The 18609-nt window shown below is 36.2% G+C and overlaps 2 pseudogenes; both read left to right on the forward strand.

Annotated features, from left to right (window-relative positions):
* Nucleotides 1–3800: 3800 nt before the first annotated feature.
* Nucleotides 3801–4106, forward strand: LOC148587544 (putative pre-mRNA-splicing factor ATP-dependent RNA helicase DEAH5 pseudogene; annotated as a pseudogene).
* On the forward strand, nt 4030–5824 carry LOC132167874 (putative pre-mRNA-splicing factor ATP-dependent RNA helicase DEAH5 pseudogene; annotated as a pseudogene).
* Nucleotides 5825–18609: the final 12785 nt, after the last annotated feature.

The following is an 18609-nucleotide window of genomic DNA, read 5'->3' on the forward strand; positions in this document are numbered from 1 at the left end:
TAATTGCCATGATATTGTTAAAGAATTTTCAGATTTAATATATATATTTTGTGGTTTGTAAGTATTTTAAATGAAAGGTATTAAAGACTAATGAACAAAAGTGTCTCATATATAGGAAAAAAGAGTGTAGTTGGCATTTAAAGTAATACTTGAGTGTATGAACTTGTGTGTATTCTCTAGTATGGTACGAAGCACCAAATACACGTGTGTATGTGTAAGGCAATGGGCGGTGGGGCATTAGTGGTGCTTTTATAGCGCCTTGATGGCGCACTTGGGCAGGATAGAAAATCCCAGGGCTTTCAGATTTAGTTTTATTTATGCAAAACGTAACTAAACGACAGAAGATTTATGGGCTTCATTGTATTTTGGAAAAATATTTGCGGCACTCCTTTACATAAAATTTTTTGTAGAGACAAATAATTTCTTAAAGAAAGCGACTTTGTAACGTAACTTAGGGTTTAAAGTTTAAGATTTAAGGTACTTAAGAGCAATTTCGATTCTCTGCCTTTATTATAGTTCTAATCGATATGGCATGTGCTTGGTCTCCATGTCCTACATTGATAAGCATCCATCAAAGATGCATTTAAAGTACACTCTTTGATGCTCTAGTGTCCATTCTCTCCTCCCTCTTTTCTCAGCGTCTCACCAAAACTCTATATGACTTTGAAGCCCCAACTTCTTGCAGAGTTCCTCAAGAAAAGTTCTTTCCCAAATGGAAACCGATATAAACCAAAAACTCCTAAGCAACCATGCCTAGATTTCTTTGAGCCAATTACTCCCAAAAGACCTTTCATTGAGACCTCTACAAACAAGTTGCAAGTATTTGCCACCCCACTTGATAAATTCAATGCATGAAGTGTTGTGTTTATTTCCTTTTGGATGGATTGACATAGTCGTTTTATTATTTGGTCCATAATGAGTTGAACCATTTTTTAAGTAATTGAGAGAAGCCATATACTCTCGCCCTATATATAAATAGAGTTGGCTAATGACTTCTTTCGGTCATCTGTAAAATTAGGATTCAAAGAATAGTGTCTTCCATACACCCACAAAACAGTGATGCAACTATCAATTAAAGCTGTAAGACTCGTTGTATAACAATGGAGGTATGTTTATCTCTTTCATTTGTTTTTCACCGGAAAAAAACAAATTTATTTAATTTAATTCTAACACGGAGTTCTAATTTTTATTTTTTATTTTATTATTTGAAGGTAGATAAAAAGCACTTATATCGCAGTGCTTTCCTTTGGACTCTTGAGATATGACTACTCTCCTGAAATTTTGGAGTGCAAAGATATCTTAAAAATATGATTGTCATTTGGCTTTTATGATTGCATAGAGGAGCTAGTGCTAGAGTTATTTATTTAGTTTGAAATGAGAATCTTTGCAATTTCATTCATAATAAGATTCAGAATATCAAACTCTTACATTAAAGAACATAAAAGCTCTAAAAAATCATAGCCTAAAGTTATGAGGTTACAATATCATAGATACAATACAAATCTTACAATTACGTACTATCTATGACCTCAATTTTTCCGCTAATCTATGTATAACTGTGGTTAAAGCATAAATTTGCTATTGGGCAGACTATATCTAGGACATAAGTAGTTATATTTTTCAACTTTTATTTTTCGGCCGTGAGAGATATCTTTCACACCAATCTAATCTTCCTCACCCAATAAATCGCTAGTGCTAGAGTTAGAGGTATACTTTAGATAATTAATAGTAAGAGTAAAATTATTATCTTTTATGATCTATCCTTCATTTTTTTTTTTTAACCCTTTCATTTTCAACGTTCTTTTAAGAGCACTCCCAGCAGACTCCCTATAAGGGGGTATGTTCCCTAAATTTAGGGAAAATGTCAAAAAAATCGCAAAAAACCCACAACAGACTCCCTATATGCTTCCTTAAACCATCAGCCGCTATAGTGGAACCCAATGTTTTGTGCTTCACTGTAGCAATCCGAATGAATATTGTATTGATAAAATTGATGTGCAGACTCCCTATATGCTTCCTTAAACCATCAGTCGCTATAATAGAACCCAATGTTTTGTGCTTCACTGTAGCAATCCGAATGAATATTATATTGATAAAATTGATGCGCTCTCTCTCTCCTCCCTCCTATCTTCGTCTTCCCCTTCTTTCCCCCAGCATTTTCTGTTCTTCTTCTCCGTTCAAGCAAATGCAGAAAGAGAAGAGAGGCCTTCCTTGACCCACTTTGCAAGCTTAATCTCAAAGAGACCTCTGATTTTGTCAACTCATTTCCAATGGCTAGCAACAATATCAAAGAAGGTGGAGAGTTTCTTGAGGTTTCAGAGGAGAAGAGAGGGAATGAACATGGTGAATCAGAGGAGAAATTGCAAATCGCAAATCAGAGACTGAAACCAAAACATCAAATCTTACTGCTTCAACTTCGGTCTGAGAGACGATCTGAACCCCGTCCTTGTTCACGATCAGATTTTCATCCATAAACGCTCTGAGTCCTCAAACTTGACGCAAATCAGAGAAGAAATCGCAGACACAAATCAGAGAAGAAATAGAAGACACAAACTTGAACCATTTGAGAAGAAAAGGGCAAAATCACATGGAAGAAGAAATGGCTACTGTCGGAAGAAAGAAGAAGAAAATATGAGGGAGAGAAAAAGTATAAATTAAAGGAATAAAATATAAAAAAGGTAAAAATATATATATATATATATATATATATATATATATATATATATATATATATATATATATTAATGATATAGGGAAACATTTAAGGAAGCTATTGGGGTGTATATTGACATAGGGAAGTAAAAAGTAGTTTGAATCTTTAAATTTAGGGAAAATGATTGGGTAGCTGCTGTGAGCCTGTGAATGCTCTAGGGAGAGAATCGGCTCTTATTGAAAGGCTGCAACGTGTCAATGTCTTCTTAGAGCCCAACAAATAGATAAAAATAACCCTACAAAAATTTAAATAAGATAAAAAAAAAAAAATCCTTATAAATTCCAAAAAAAAACCTAAAACTCAAAAAAAAAAAAAAAAAAAAAAGACAAAAAATTTCAAAATTTTTTTTTTAATAGTTGACCCTAAAAAATTTGCAATAAGATAAAAATATCATTATAAATTTAAAAAAATTAAAAAAATGGGTTTTCATTTTTTTAAATTTTTTGACATTAAAGGGAATATCAATATTTTTTTGGTAGTTTATGATGAATATTAACATCATTGATGGTTTGAGAGGGATATTAACAATAAAATGATATGTTTAAGGGGGTATTTGTAATAAATATATATATATTATATATTTTTTACATGTCGGTAAAAGGGAAGGAAAATGTGAAATGAAGATTTAAACTAATGACCATACTTCATAAAGTATAGTTCCAACAAGTTGGGCTACTGTGAAATCTACAAAATCCAATTAAATCCAAGAAGGGAATAAGGATCCTCTTGTTAGTTATATTTAAAATGTATTTTTGTCATTTTACTTTTTAAAATAACAAAAATATTCCTCAAATATAATTAAATGATATTTTTGTTATTTTATTTTTTAAATTCCTTAAAATATAGCAAATAATATATGTATTCAAATCCTAATTCGATAAAGGTCGGTGGTCTTTTGCATTTCAAATGAGGTATTTTAAAACGACTAGCATCGGCAGCCGCCATAAACCCCAACTCTTCTTCTCCCTCAAAATCCAAATTTGCCGTCTCCCTAATTTCTCTACTTTCGGTCTGGATAGTCTCTGCATGCGCAATGCGCATAACACGAAACTCACACAAAGAAATCTCTTTAGCTCATCTTCCAACAATGGATCCCGCTCCCGAAGACGAAGGTTTGAAGAAGCTCGAGTTCCTCTCCCTTGTCTCCAAGATCTGCACGGATCTCGAAACCCATCTAGGGTTCGGTGACAAAACCCTCGCCGAGTTCATCATCTACCCGGGGCGGAAATGCGAGACAGTCGACGAATTCGACGTGAAGCTGAAGCAAGACGGCGCTGAGATGCCCGATTACTTCGTCCGAACGCTTCTGACGACAATCCGCGCCATTCTCTCTCCGAAGCCCAAGTCGGAGAAGGATTCGAAGAAAGAGAGCGCTTCCGATGGTCCCAAGTAGTCGGCGCCGGTGATCTCCGGTAATAGGGATAGAAATCGGCGGTACCAATAAGATGAGCTGGAATTGTTTAAGGTTTACAAGGGCAGGGTTTCGAGAGTGATGGACACCGGGCATTTACGGAGACCGTTGAAGAGGATGTGCTTACCGGAGATATGGGAAGCTAAGCAATTGATTACTTCAGGTGTTGCGAGCGTTGCTGACTTTCCGACCTATGAGGAAGATCAAGAAGTGGGTGCCGAGGAGGAGCTTGAGATTGAGCTGAACGACGATGAGCCTTCGTTCTTGCAAGGGCAAAGCAGGTATTCAATGGATATGTCACCTGTAAAGATTTTCAAGAACCCAGAAGGTCTATGAGTCGTGCTGCGGCGCTGCAGTCTGCGCTGATAAAGGAGCGTAGAGAAGTGAGAGAAGAGCAACATAAGACAATGTTGGACTCCATTCCCAAGGATCTGAATCGTCCTTGGGAAGACCCAATGCCGGAGACAGGCGAGAGGCATCTAGCGCAGGAGCTCAGGGGTGTTGGTTTATCAGCATACGACATGCCGGAGTGGAAAAAGGATTCTTATGGAAAATCCATCAGTTTTGGGCCGAGCTCGAAGCTCTCCATTCAGGAACAAAGGCAGAGGCTACCAATCTACAAGTTAAAGAAGGAACTCATCCAGGCTGTGCATGACAATCAGGTCCTGGTTGTAATTGGCGAGACAACTCAGGTGACTCAATACCTTGCCGAAGCTGGATACACCACCAGGGGAAAAATTGGTTGTACTCAGCCTCGAAGGGTGGCTGCGACGTCTGTGGCCAAGAGGGTTGCCGAAGAGTTCGGTTGTCGGTTGGGCGAGGAAGTCGGATTCGCCATTCGATTTGAGGATTGTATTGGTCCAGAGATCATCATCAAGTACATGACGCAGAGAAGTTTTCTGGGTATTTCTTCAACTGTAATATATTTACAATTCCTGGTAGAAATTTTCCTGTGGAGATACTCTACACCAAGCAGCCCCAAAGTGATTATCTAGATGCATCCTTAGTTACTGTGTTGCAGATTCACTTGATGGAACCAGGAGACATCCTTCTCTTCTTGACTGGTCAGGATGAGGTTGATTTTGCGTGCCAGTCTCTCTATGAGAGGATGAAAGGGCTAAGCAACAATGTCCTGGAGTTGATTATTCTACCGGTATATAGTGCGCTTCCTAGTGAAATGCAGTCGAGGATATTTGAAGCTGTCCCTCCAGGGAAGAGGAAAGTGGTTGTGGCTACAAACATCTCTAACGATTAATGGGATTTTTTATGTCATTGATCCTGGGTTTGCAAAGCAAAAGGGCTTGATTCACCGGTGATTACTCCTATTTCTCAAGCATCAGCTAAACAACGAGCCGAGCGTGATGGGCGTACGGGACCTGGGAAATGTTACCGCCCCTACACTGAGAGTGCATACTGCAATGAGATGTCCCCTACTTCAATTCCTGAAATCCAGAGGATAAATCTTGGGTTTACTACGCTTACCATGAAAGCTATGGGGATAAATAATCTTCTGTCTTTTGATTTCATGGATCCACCTTCACCTCAAGCCCTCCTTTCTGCCATGGAACAGCTTTACAGTCTAGGAGCTCTTGATGAAAAGGATAAATCAGTTTGTCATTCATTTTAATTGTGTATCTTGTTATGAATGTCTCCTTGTATAGTTTTATCAAGTTTTTGATGCTCTAAATGTAAATGACCACCTTTGAACAATACTGATGAAAACGTTTTCCCAAATTTCTTTTATGTTGGAGCAATTGCTGGTTTCTCAGTTAACTTCATTCTTATTTTACATTATTGACTTCTATTAATTGAAGTTGTGAATCCTGACTGAATTTCGGTCTTTGTTCTTCCCAAAGCATGAGCCAACTTTCTCTTGGTTTTTAATCTGGTTTGCTTTTGCATAATATCTGTATGCAAAGAATACTTGTCCAAGTCTTTCAAATGGAGTTGTTTGGAATTTGGTTGACTATGGTTGCTATTCTAGATTATTATCTTTGGGTGAGTTACTGATGACCTTGACATTTTCTTAAATCTTGATGGAGTATGTTGGGTGGTGTTCTTTTATCTGTTAACCCTTTGGGATTATCGCTCAATTTAGCTTTTAAAGCCTTAAAGTCCTTCTCAAAGGATTTGGCAGAGTTTACCTATTAAAGGTGCTGATGTTAAAAAATAAATTACAACACTCAGAAGCCTTATTAAGTACATGTCAAAAATTATTTTATCTTGAGCATAGAAGAGCTCATAAGTTTTTTTATTTTTTATTTTTTTATTATATATATATATCCAAAGATTTCTGTATGGGCATCACATCAGGAATTCATTCAGATCACAAAAAGTTCTTTCCCATGGCCAACTCAAAAGCTGCCAGATTTCAACTGCAGAGCATAAGAATCATAAGGTAGCCAGCGAAAGCATATGCCCACCTGTTCTTGTATAGCCTGCATCTGAGCAAAGTGCTTTGACATTTTCTTCCAAACTTGTGAAAACACACAAAGATATCATCAATTACCCTTTATTAAAGCTAATAAATTTTCTGGCAAGAGTCTATAGATTCTCAAGTATTTTTTTACTGTCTGCAATCTGAATCTTTGTATAGTAATTTTTTGAGTTTGACTATCCCAAATTTTCCACTTCGTTAACAAGTTTGTGTTGTGATTGTGATGTTTTAATTTTCGCTGTACATGTTATTTATGAGTTTGCATAATCAATCTTGTCAATTTGGCGATTGGGGGTATAACACGGTCCTCATATTCTTTTAGAAAGTGTATCACTTAGATACATTAAACTACCATTTTGTAGTAATTAAGCACCTCCGTTAGCAATTACAATCATGGTTTGGATGAAAAAGTCATATTTGACTAAAGTCTTTCCAAATTCCCCTCATTTTGACTAGTAAAAAATAAAAATTACCCTTTATAATTATTTATTAATAAAAGTAGTCTAATTAAAAAAAAAAAAAAAAATAAAACAGATAGTGGAAATGGGAGTGGATGTGAGTTAGCCCCACCTTATTTTTGGTGCTCCGGCCACCACGGGATGAGTTTTACTTTTAAAGAAATGAAGGGCATTATAGGAAGGTTGAGAGAAAAGTGGTCACGTGCATAGCACGTGACAACTTTTTCATCTAAACAGACACTGACTCTAATAGAGTAACTTAAATAAAACAACCTGAAAGTTTGATGTATCTAAGTGTTACACTTGTCAGTTTGTGGGGCAAAATCAAAACTGACTGTTAGTTGATGAGGCAAAAGTAGAGAGAGAGAGAGAGCGAGAGAGAGGTTATGAATTCTTACTGAATTCAAAATCTTAAGGCTCTTGCATCTTTCTCTTCAAGCAATCATTCATACATTTTTCAAACTCCTGCTTCATAGTGGGATACCTACCTGCCCCTTTTTTAAACACTTTGTCATTTTTGTGCACTCTTTCTTACATGCCCTTCTTGCATTTTCTAATTTTGAATTATGGCTTTCTTCTTCCTTATTAGGAGTATTTATTGATCCAGGATCTTTTTTTTTTTTTTTTTTTTTTAATTATTGATCCAGGATCTTGTTTCTCCGTTGTAGTACTAGCAGGATTGTGTTTTTCCTTGGGAATATTTTTTCTCTTTGGATGACTCCTTTGAAGTTTAGCATCATTATAATGAGAGATTGACATAACTGGAGGGGAATGCGAAAAAGGAATGAGAGAGGGGGGATGATTCAGAGAGAGATCGGAAACTGAAGGGTTGGTTTCTTGTACGACCAGCACCACCATTATCAAAAAAAAAAAACTCCTTTCATAACCTTTTCAACCATTAAATCCATCTTTCCCAAGTCTTCTTTGAATTCTTTTTATGGTTTGGTAGTCTTGTACGTAGAAACCACAATATTTATAGTATATGAACAACAATTTACGTGGCCAAATTGAGAAGTTTTTTTTACTTGTATTTTTTTTGGTTAAAGTCATGCAAATCATTTTCAATTACTAGCTGATTAACAAGTAACGTTAGAACCAATTAGAGGGCAAAGATAAATTCTAATTTCCTATTTTTCTGTTTAAAATTTTCATAAATGCATATAAAAATGCAGATATTGTCTCTTCGATAATAGAAACATGAATGAACATTTCGATCAATGTGAGTCTCAACCATGCTGTAAACACATGAAGAGACATGATAGAATACTCAAAGTTAAATATTAAATAGATATTTATTTGTCATGCCATAGCTAGCAAGGAGGCATTCTTTTGACAAAAATATGATAACTCCTTGGGTAAATTAAATGAGGGTTATAGCCAGGGCTCTTGATTTAAGGTTACAAGTTTGTATCTACCAAAAAAAAACACGGTTACAAGTTTGTAAAATTATTTGTTACTTTTATAATAAGTGTCTTTAAAAATTATAAAAAAAAAAAAAAAAAAAAAGGTCACAGCAAGGTGAAATTTGTATTGGCACTGCATGTAACACCCCAACTAAAATATATAATTCGATACATATTCCATGCGACGCTCCTATAGACTTAGGGTTTGTTTGGGTATGTGTTTGAGTGGTCTAAAAGTACATTTAACACTCAAAAAGTTTGTTTGAAAGGAAAATATATATATATATATATATATATATATATATATATTAAAAATTGAAAGCACCTTAAAGATCCAAAAAACCAAAAAATTGTCAAAATGCACTTTTGGCAAAAGCTTCATTTTTAAGCTTTTGCCAAAAAAACATTTTTTGACTTAAAAGTTTTATTTCTCAAATTCTTAGGCTCCTCAAACGCACACCTAAACAGGCACTCTAAGAACCAGAAATTGAATGTATAGACTTATTTTAAAAAAAATTAAAAATTACTACAAACTCACTTATATAACTTGAATTCAACACCATAACTTAACTAAGGGCTCGTTTGGGAGTGCGATTTCAATAAGTGCGATTTTAAAAATTGCGTTTTTAAAAATTACGTTTTTAAAATCGCTACTTTTTAAAATCGCATAGGCGTTTGGTAAAACATACTAAAAAGTATTTTTTTTTATCAATTGAGTGTTTTGATAACATTAACATATAATTGCAGTTTCATGACCAAATTACCAATAAGGATGAACAAGACAGAGAGGATGAAGAAAAAAAAAAAAAAAAGAGAAAAGAAGGGTTTTAATATATTTTAGGTGGGTATTCTTGGTATTTTTTTTATTCTCGTTCTAAAAAAGGTAACTATTGCGTCAAATATCTTTTTAATAGAAATCGTGATTTTGTTTTAAATTCGCACTTTTTCAAATAAGCACCCTCTAATTCGCTTATGAAAATCGCAGATTTTTTTGCGATTTTAAAATTTGCGTTTTTAAAATCACAATCCCAAACATCCTAAAGTTGCAATTTGGTTTAAAATTGCAGATTATTTTTTAAAAAACGCACTCCCAAACGCACCCTAAGGGGAAAATTCACTTTACCCCCTAAAATTTTAAGAGTTTTTCAATTTAAACCCCAATTTTTAAAAGTTGGCAATGTATTCTCCTAATGTTTTAAAAATTTTCAATTCAGACTATCCGTTACTAATTTTCGTCTAATTGGACAGAAATCATCTCACATGCGTCTCAGTTGAGATTTTGATGCCCTCTATTTTAATTTTGCCCTCATTAAAACCTATGAAATTACTGATTACGTAATTATCTTCAATTTCATAGGTTGTAATGAAAGTAATTACGTAATTTCTTAAGTTTTAATGAGGGCAAAATTAGAATAGAAGACATCAAAATTTCACGTGAGACACACGAGGAATGATTTCCGTCCAATTAGACGGAAATTAGTAACGGATGATCTGAATTAAATTTTTTTGAAATATTAGAGAGTACCTTACCAATTTTTAAACATTCGATTTCGAATTAAAAAACTCCTAAAACTTCAAGAATAAAGTGAATTTAGTCCCTTAACTAGACAGACAACTTCAAATATTATTGGAATTCATAACAGATTATATCTAACCCTGTTCAAACTATTACAAAATTGCCATTAAAGGTAACTATTACTATTTATGGCTGATCATGACAAAATCCAGCCATAACGACCTCGGCAGATCTTAGGGATAGAAGTCCAAATCCTCTCAGGGATTAGAAGTCCAAATTCTAATAGCGTTCGTCCTCTCTCTCTCTCTCTCTCTCTCTAATACCCTGACATTTATAAATTGGTACAAGCGAGTGTTGGGATCGATTCTAGTGTTAAGGGGTAGAATTTTGGACTTTTAAGAATTTTCTGTGTTGCCCGAATGTTCAAAGTTGGATCTCGAACACACGATAGTGAATGTTTGAAGTTGGATCTCGAACATTCGACGTCTGTCTGGTGTTTTTTTTTTTTTTTTTCTAGATTTTGACACCTGAACTTTTAGGATGAACACGAGGGCTTATAAATAGGGACCCTCCGCCCCTAGCCTCCAATTTTTGTCCCTTAAGAGCTAAGAGAGCCATAGGGTGAGAGAGCGTGACGCTCCGAACACAAATTAACTAGTAATTAATTCTTTGACACGTCACTCCATTCAAATTTGGATGAAATAGATACGGGTAAAGATATAGAGCACGCGCCGGCGTGCTTCAACAGTGAAGCACGCCGGCCGTGATTTTTTTTTTTTTTTAATTATTTTATTATTTTAATTTTTTTTTTTTTTAAAAAAAAAAAAATTTAGCCTGGCGTGCTTCACTGTTGAAGCACGCCGGGCGTGCTCTGAATCATGACTCGATAGATACACAGGAAAACATAGTAGTCTCATAAACGTTTGCCAAACACGACGACATTTGGTTATAAAATAAATTGGTTAAATCTGGACCCATTTTTTTTTTTACAAAAGAAGTGCTGCACATAAGCCGGATCCAAAGTTAAAAACCCATAATCTCATAATTCACAAAGTTTGACACAAGTTTTAAAAAATGGTTAAATGTTTTTCCAATACATGTGTTTTTCGTCATAATCAAATAGACACCTTGGTTTATAGAAATATCACAAATGGTACTTATGGTGTAAGCAAATAAATCCACTTAGTACTTCCGTCATGATTCTGTTAGTTTTTTTTTTTATAGAACTCCACGTCGCCCTTACCCGTAGACTCGTACCCTATGTTTTTGGGTGTCACGTTAGATTAAAAAATATTTTTTTAAAAAAAAAACCTTGAAATCACCAATTAACAAACTTAAAAAAATAATAACAATAAAAAAAATTCTGTGGAGGTTGGTTGGGGTGGCTGGCCACCCCATTTTGGCCATAACCACCCCCATTTTAGCTAGGGGGTGGCTCAACTTGCAAAATGGGGGTAGTCGAACCACCCCCAAGCGTTTGGCCTGGGGTGGCTGAACAACCTCCATGGCCCTTGGGGGTGGTTCAGCCACCCCAAAGGACCAAATATATATATTAAGGGTTTGCCTTTGGGGGTGGCTCGGACACCCCCGTTTTGCCTGGGGGTGGCTTCGGCCACCCCACAGTCCTTGCGGGTGGTTCGGACACCCACAAAGGCAAATCCTTAATTTTTTTTTATTTGGCCCTTGAGGGTGGTCAAACTATCCCTAAGGGTTATGGGGGTGGTTTGGCCACCCCAAGGGTCATGGAGGTGGTTTAGTCACCCCCAAACTAGCTGGGTCGCCAAAACAACCCCAAGTCAAACAGGGGTGGCTTGGGGTGGCCGAGCCACCCCTAAGGCTTTTGGGGATGGTTGGGCCAACCCCATTTTGCAAGTTGGAGGTGGCCGAACCACCCCCATGGCCTATGGGGGTGGTTCGGCCACCCCCTAGCTGCCCATTGGGGGTGGCTCAAGCCATCCCTAGCTAAAATGGGGGTGGTCGGCCACCCCTTATGGCCAAAATGGGGCGGCCCCAACCAACCTCCCTAGATTTTTTTTTTTTTTTTTTTAGTTTGTTAATTTGTGATTTCAAGTTTTTGGTTTTTTTTTTTTTGTATTACATATTATTTTAAATATTTTTTAATCTGACGTGGCACCTAAAAACACATGTACCATGCAACATGTCGCAAACCATAGGTACCCATCCACGTGTAAGGGTGATGTGGAGCTCCGTAAAAAAAACACTAACAAAATCATGACAGAAGTACTAAGGCCCCGTTTGATTCGAGAATTAGACCCTTGGATTGAACTAGCTAACACTAGGTATAGCTAGTCCTTTGTTTGGTAACACTCTATTTCTGAGAATAGTCTATTCCCATGGGATTTCTAATCCTATACACACATAGGTACCCGTCCACGTGTAAGTGTGTTTATTTGCTTACCATAGATACTATTTGTGATATTTTTGAAAATCAAAGTGTCTATTTGATTTTGATGCAAAACACAGGTACTAGAAAAAACATTTAACCTTAAGAAAAAAAATATATACCATTTAAAAAAATTTGCACAACAATTTAAGGATTCAAGCGAGTTATAGTCTTCAGACTTGCGATATGAGGATTCAAATGAGTTAAATTTCTCTTGTTTAAGTTGTATAACAATTTAAATCAACCATTTAGGGTTTTTTTTTTTTTTTTTTTTTTTGAAAAATTTTCATTTCTTGTCAAGTTTCATGTAATTAAATTTTCAGACTTCTTTTTTTTTTTTTTTTTCTTCAGTTGAATAAGGAAAAAGGTTACAGTGGAGGATCTTTCCAATTTCTGATCCGAATGGAAGAGAGAATGGGAGATTCTGTGGGATTGCTTCTAAAAACACGATTAGAAGCGGCCCATTGAGCTAAAGCATGTGCCCTAAAATTGGCACATCGAGCACTTTCAAGCATTCCAACTTTGAAAGGAAGAAAGAGTTAAACTAATATCAGAAATACAATTAACAAAAGACCAAAAGGAAAAAAGGCAGGGCTATTAATAACTAAACTAACAAGGAGAGCATCCCCTTCAATCAAGATAGGACCCAAACCCATAGAAGCAACCAAACGAACCACTGAAAGGGCTGCATGAGCTTCACCTTGCAAAACATCAATGGAAATAAGTTTCTGAGTAGCAGGTGCAAAAATGGAACCATTTTCATCACTAATCACCGCTGCAGCAATTGCAAATGAGCCTCTCACCGCAACATCAAAATTCCTTTTTATCCAACCAGCTATTGGAGGCCTCCAAATGGAAGGAAGAGCAAGATCCCTTCAAGCATTATTATGATTATTGAAAGTATTGGAGATTTGAAGAATGGTTGTACTCGGAGAAGGCTGCTTACCTTCATGAATCAACAGATTCCTAACTCTCCAAATAAAATCCATATAAGAGAAGCATAAAGCTAGAATTTGCGCACATCAACCTTAGGAATACCAACAGCAGTCACCGGAGAAAGGAGAGCTATCACCCAATCCGAAATAGGACTGGAAGAAAAAACCAAAAGTGAGAGAGGCCAGGGGGAGCTTCTCCAAAGAATTATAACCAAATGACAATCCAAGAAAATATGAGAGAGTGATTCCACCGGTCCTTTACAAAAAGAACACAACCAAGCCTCTTGATCATCGGAAACCACAAAACTCCCAATTTTATCTCTAGAAGGCAAAATATCCCAAGCCACCTTCCATAAAAGATGTTTTAACCTAGCTTGGAGTTTTAGACCCCAAATGTAATGCCTCAAAAATTAATTAACTGGTAATTAACTTCATGGTTCGTCTCCTAGCCTTATTCCACTCCAAAAAAGACTCAGGGACCTCTATTCTTCAAAAAGAGAGGATACTAAACAGCGGAAAGTAGTAAAATTCTATAAACATAATCATTACAGCCAAAGCATCTACCAAAGATCATCAAGTAGCTAAAATCACAATATACAAGTCATCATCTTTACAAGGGATTCATGTTATACCTTAATATGCAATCATGCATAAAAGCTCTAAGTTTACAACATAACTCAAAAGTACTAGTTACCATAAGTACCCACCTAAGCTTGCAATAAGTCCTAAAGTATCTCTTGGGTCGAATCCTCCACAATAACCGGAAGCTTCGCGGTATCCACCTCTGTTAAACTATCTATAACCGCAGAGTTGTACATATAGAGAAAAAGAGAAATAATACAAGGGTAAGTTTGACGGCTGAGTGAGTATAAATGTACATGACGTATCCGTCATGAAAATTGTGAACTCAGTTGTTTATAAAGCACATGCAACATTATGAGATGATAGTTTATCATGGATGCGATATAAATATAATATATGCTTATAATCATGAGTAACAGTAATAGTTCAATCATATGGTCTACCCAAAATATTACCCATTCTCAGCAGGGTAAACGCTGTCCAAGGGACCTGTAGTACAATACAGGTGCCCCGAATATTGCACGATATCGTACATAACATTAGTGATACGACCGAGTCTAACCTCGGGTGGCCCACACCACTAATGATGTTCGTCCTAAGTGACCATCCATAAGGAAAGGCTGCGCCTTGGTCACGAAACTATTGGATCTAAAGCCCCCCCACACACACATTTGACCATAAAGTTAACTTGTATAATAAGCTCATAGCTGTTATCCTGCACATACTGGTGTACCATGTCATACGATGTAATTAATCTTATCAGTCTTTTACATGCATAGTTTTACAAGCCTCATTATTATCCTATTAATCAACACACGTTTTCACAAAAGAGAGTTCACAATAGTTCCAAAATGTATTTCATGAGAATCGCAAAATAAGCATGTTTGATATATATATATATATATATATATATATATATATATATATATATATATATATATATATATATAATAGACGTGCAATGCGGAAGTAACAACAAGCATCCATGTGAGTTTGTACTCACCTAGGTCGTAAGGTTCCTCCGTAAAATTTCCTTGAGGCTCCCTCGAATATTGAGAAAAGACCTATCATTAGGTTTAAATTCAACTAGAACGAACCTAGAAAATGAAAAACAAAGGTTATCAAATGACTGGCCAAAGTGGCGTTTCCTGGAACACTTCTAACCATACGTCCGGGTTGTGACCGTACGTCCACCCAAAAGGCTATTACGTCCGGTCTCGTGGCCGTACGTCCACTCAGAGAGTTTCAGGTAGAACCTCATTTGGTTCATTTGTCCTCCTAACCTCCCAAATCAATTTCTAAGGCTACCGAAAGGATATCTAGGACCTCCTATCTCAAAACAATGTCTCCATGCAATAGAAAACACAATGGAATGCTAAACCCAACTCTAAACAAGATCAATGGTATAACATGTCTAAAGTTTCAAACCAACGTCTAAGCTACTCTAGAAAGCATTAAAAGAGCATAACAACTTAGAAAGAAAAGTTAAACGCAGAGCAACCTTCAAGAAAACACATCTTATTCTCCACAAAACACACAATCTCACAAGAACACACTCGCAATAGGGGTTTCTGGGAGCCTAGGGGCGTGTTTGAATGAAAAAAGGGCGAGAGTAGGGTTAGTATTTATAGAGGAGAAAAGTAGGAGATGCTCACAAACTCTTCTGAAAAGTAGCGGACGTCCGGTACTATTGAGGCGTCTGGTACTGTTTAGCCAGTGGTCCAAAGGTTGTAGTGTACGTCCAAGTATTATCCAAGGGGTATTTAAAAAAGTAGTGTATGTCTGGTGGTCCCCCATCGTACGTCCGTGTATTATTGGCAGCGTATGGTGTACTATCGTCAACATACGTATGGTGGTCCCCCCGTGTACGTCCTCTACTACAGACAAGAACATATGTTCGGTATGAAAGTCCAAAATTCCCAAAATGACTTATAGTTGTCCCTAATGACCTGAAGTCCAAATTAACACTCTAACTAAGCAACCTAAGCTTAGTTAATTATTTGGGTTACTACACCAAATGACCAACCAAGCATCTGAGGAAAGAGGAGAGGGTCTTCCACCCATACTAAAAGAAAGATCATAAGCAGACTTCACAGAAAAAAATCCTAGCACAAAAAGGAACCCACGTCCATTTATCAAAAGAAGGTTGAGAGGGCAAATGAATACTTAAAATATTTTGCACAATGGGAGCATCAATGAGATCTTCTAAAAGATGAGAATTTCAAACCTACCTACCTAGAATCATAAGATCAGCCACCATAAAAGTTGGAAAATTCACCAAGTTAGCATTAGGAGTTGGTCTGAAATTAGGCATCAAGGGAATCTAATGAGAATTCCAATGATCCACATTAACACCACAAGAAATACTAATACAAGCACCATTTTCAACAATCCTCCGATTCTTAACCAAACCTTTCCAAAGCCAAGAAGAAGATGGAATAGAAGGGCATTCAAAAAAGAAATACCATTCTTTGGATACTTGCCTCTAAGAGAGTCAACTCAAAAGAGAGACTGATTCTAAGTCATCTTCCGACCAAGCCTAGCAAGCAGTGAATTATTCAAAGACTCTATAGAACGAATACCCAAACCTCCCAAAGCTTTAGGCATACAGATATTCTTCCAAGAAAGGAGGCAATGCTTCTTATCTTGAGAGTAACCTCACCAAAATTTTCTTAAACCCGAATTCATAACCGAACATAAAGATTTAGGAATAAGAAATAAGGGCATGAGATAAGTAAGGATAGAATTAGCCACTGATTTTACTAAAGTAGTCCTTGCAGCCTGGGATAAAAGACGAGCTTTCCACCCCGTAATTTTGGCAAAAATTCTGTCTTTAAGCTCAATAAAGGAATCTTGCTTCCTCCTATGCAAAAGATGAGGAATACCAAGGTATTTAGCTCGAGCTGGAATTTGAGCTAAGTTGAGAATCCTGTTAACAGAAGCCTTTGCTTTAGGACAACAATTTCTACTGAAGAAAACAACATACTTCGACATATTAATGCATTGCCCAGACCAAGAGGAATAAGTCTTAAGGCGTTTCAGAACCACACCAGCTTCAATCTCATTATCCCTAGAGAAGATAATCACATCATCAGCAAATAATAAATGAGAAATCAAAGGACATGATTTGGTCATCCTAATACCGTGAAGGAGACCTAAATTCTCTTCTCTTTCAATCAATTGAGAAAGAATTTCAGAACCCAAAAGGAGCACCATCCAACAAAATAGAGAAAGAGGAAGTAGTAATGCATTGTTGGATCCATTGTATCCAATGTTGATATTATTTCATGAAACTAAAATTTCGAATTTATTATTATTTCAAGATTATTTTGAATTTCAAATAAATAACTGATCTCCTATTATCATGTTCTAATAGTCATTTATTTTAAATAAATAACTTTTTATCTTATTATCTTGTTTTGATTGGTAACCACCACTTCATCACTATCTCCTATTATTATGTTATATGAGATCATGTGTTTTCAAGTTTCAACTGCTTTTTCAACGTTAGATTTTAAAATATAAGTAACTGTTATTTCAATTAAAAAAACTGCTTCTGAGATAATATGGAATTATATAGATATAGTTTAATTCCCATCAGTTTTATTATATTTTACAGATAATTTTATTTTCTCTCTTCCTCTCACCATTATTAACAGCTGTTACAAAATATTTATGTTCTGGATAGTGTTCGGAGTTTGCAATCTGCACACTACATCGGGCAGTATTGTATCCTGAGGATAAAATTGCTTTGATTTCCTTTTGCAAGACTTCTAATACAAGTGGGAGGCAATGTTTATCTAAAAGATAGAGTTACAATCGCCTTACTGTCCAGATTTCATTTACTTCTCATTCTGTTTGTATTCTACGTTTATTTTTTCCCTGCATTCCCACATCTTTATCTCCAACAATTTTTAGATAAACACTTTGCATTCTTCAATGGCACTTCCAACAATGAATTCTGCTATTACTTCTCTAAATGTGATGCCACAAGATCTTTCCAAATTGGATCATTTTGATGGCAACAACTACAAACGCTGGAAGGAGAAAGTTGAATTTCTATTGACAACATTGAAGGTTTGTTATGTGCTCGACACACCCTGTCCGAATGTCCCTGCGGAAGGAGCAACTAATGAACAAATTGATGTGAAGTTCAAATGGGAGGAAGACAACTACACATGTAGGGGGAGTATCCTTAACACCCTCACTGATCCACTGTTCGATATGTATGCACCAAAGAAGTTTGCAAGAGAGATCTGGGAGGCATTGGAGAACAAATACAAAACTGAGAATTCTGGCAACAAATGCTATCTGGTAAGTAATTATTTTGATTTTAAAATGGTGGATAATAAGCCTATTTTGAATCAGGTTCATGAGATTCAACTTAGTGTCCAACAATTGTATTCAAAGGGCATTCCAATTGATGAAAAACTTCAAGTGGGTGCTATTATTGCCAAATTGCCACCAACTTGGAAGGATTACCGTAAGTCACTTAAGAGAAAAGGTGATGATCTGACTCTGGAAGGTCTTCAGAGACAATTTTGTATTGAAGAAGAGTCAAGGCTTCGAGACAAACTTGAAGAAAAGGCTGAAATGAGCAAATATACCCATGTTGTTGAAATAGACAACAAAAAAGGGAAAAAGCCCAAATATGAATTTGGTAGTCCTAGTAAAATAGGTTCAAAGAAAAAGGGCAATTTCAAGAAAAATGCGATTTGTCATTACTGCAAGAAGCTTGGGCACTTCATCA

This window comes from Corylus avellana, chromosome 2 (genome assembly GCF_965113065.1).
Source record: "Corylus avellana chromosome 2, dhCorAvel1.hap1.2, whole genome shotgun sequence".
Taxonomy (NCBI): Eukaryota; Viridiplantae; Streptophyta; class Magnoliopsida; order Fagales; family Betulaceae; genus Corylus; species Corylus avellana.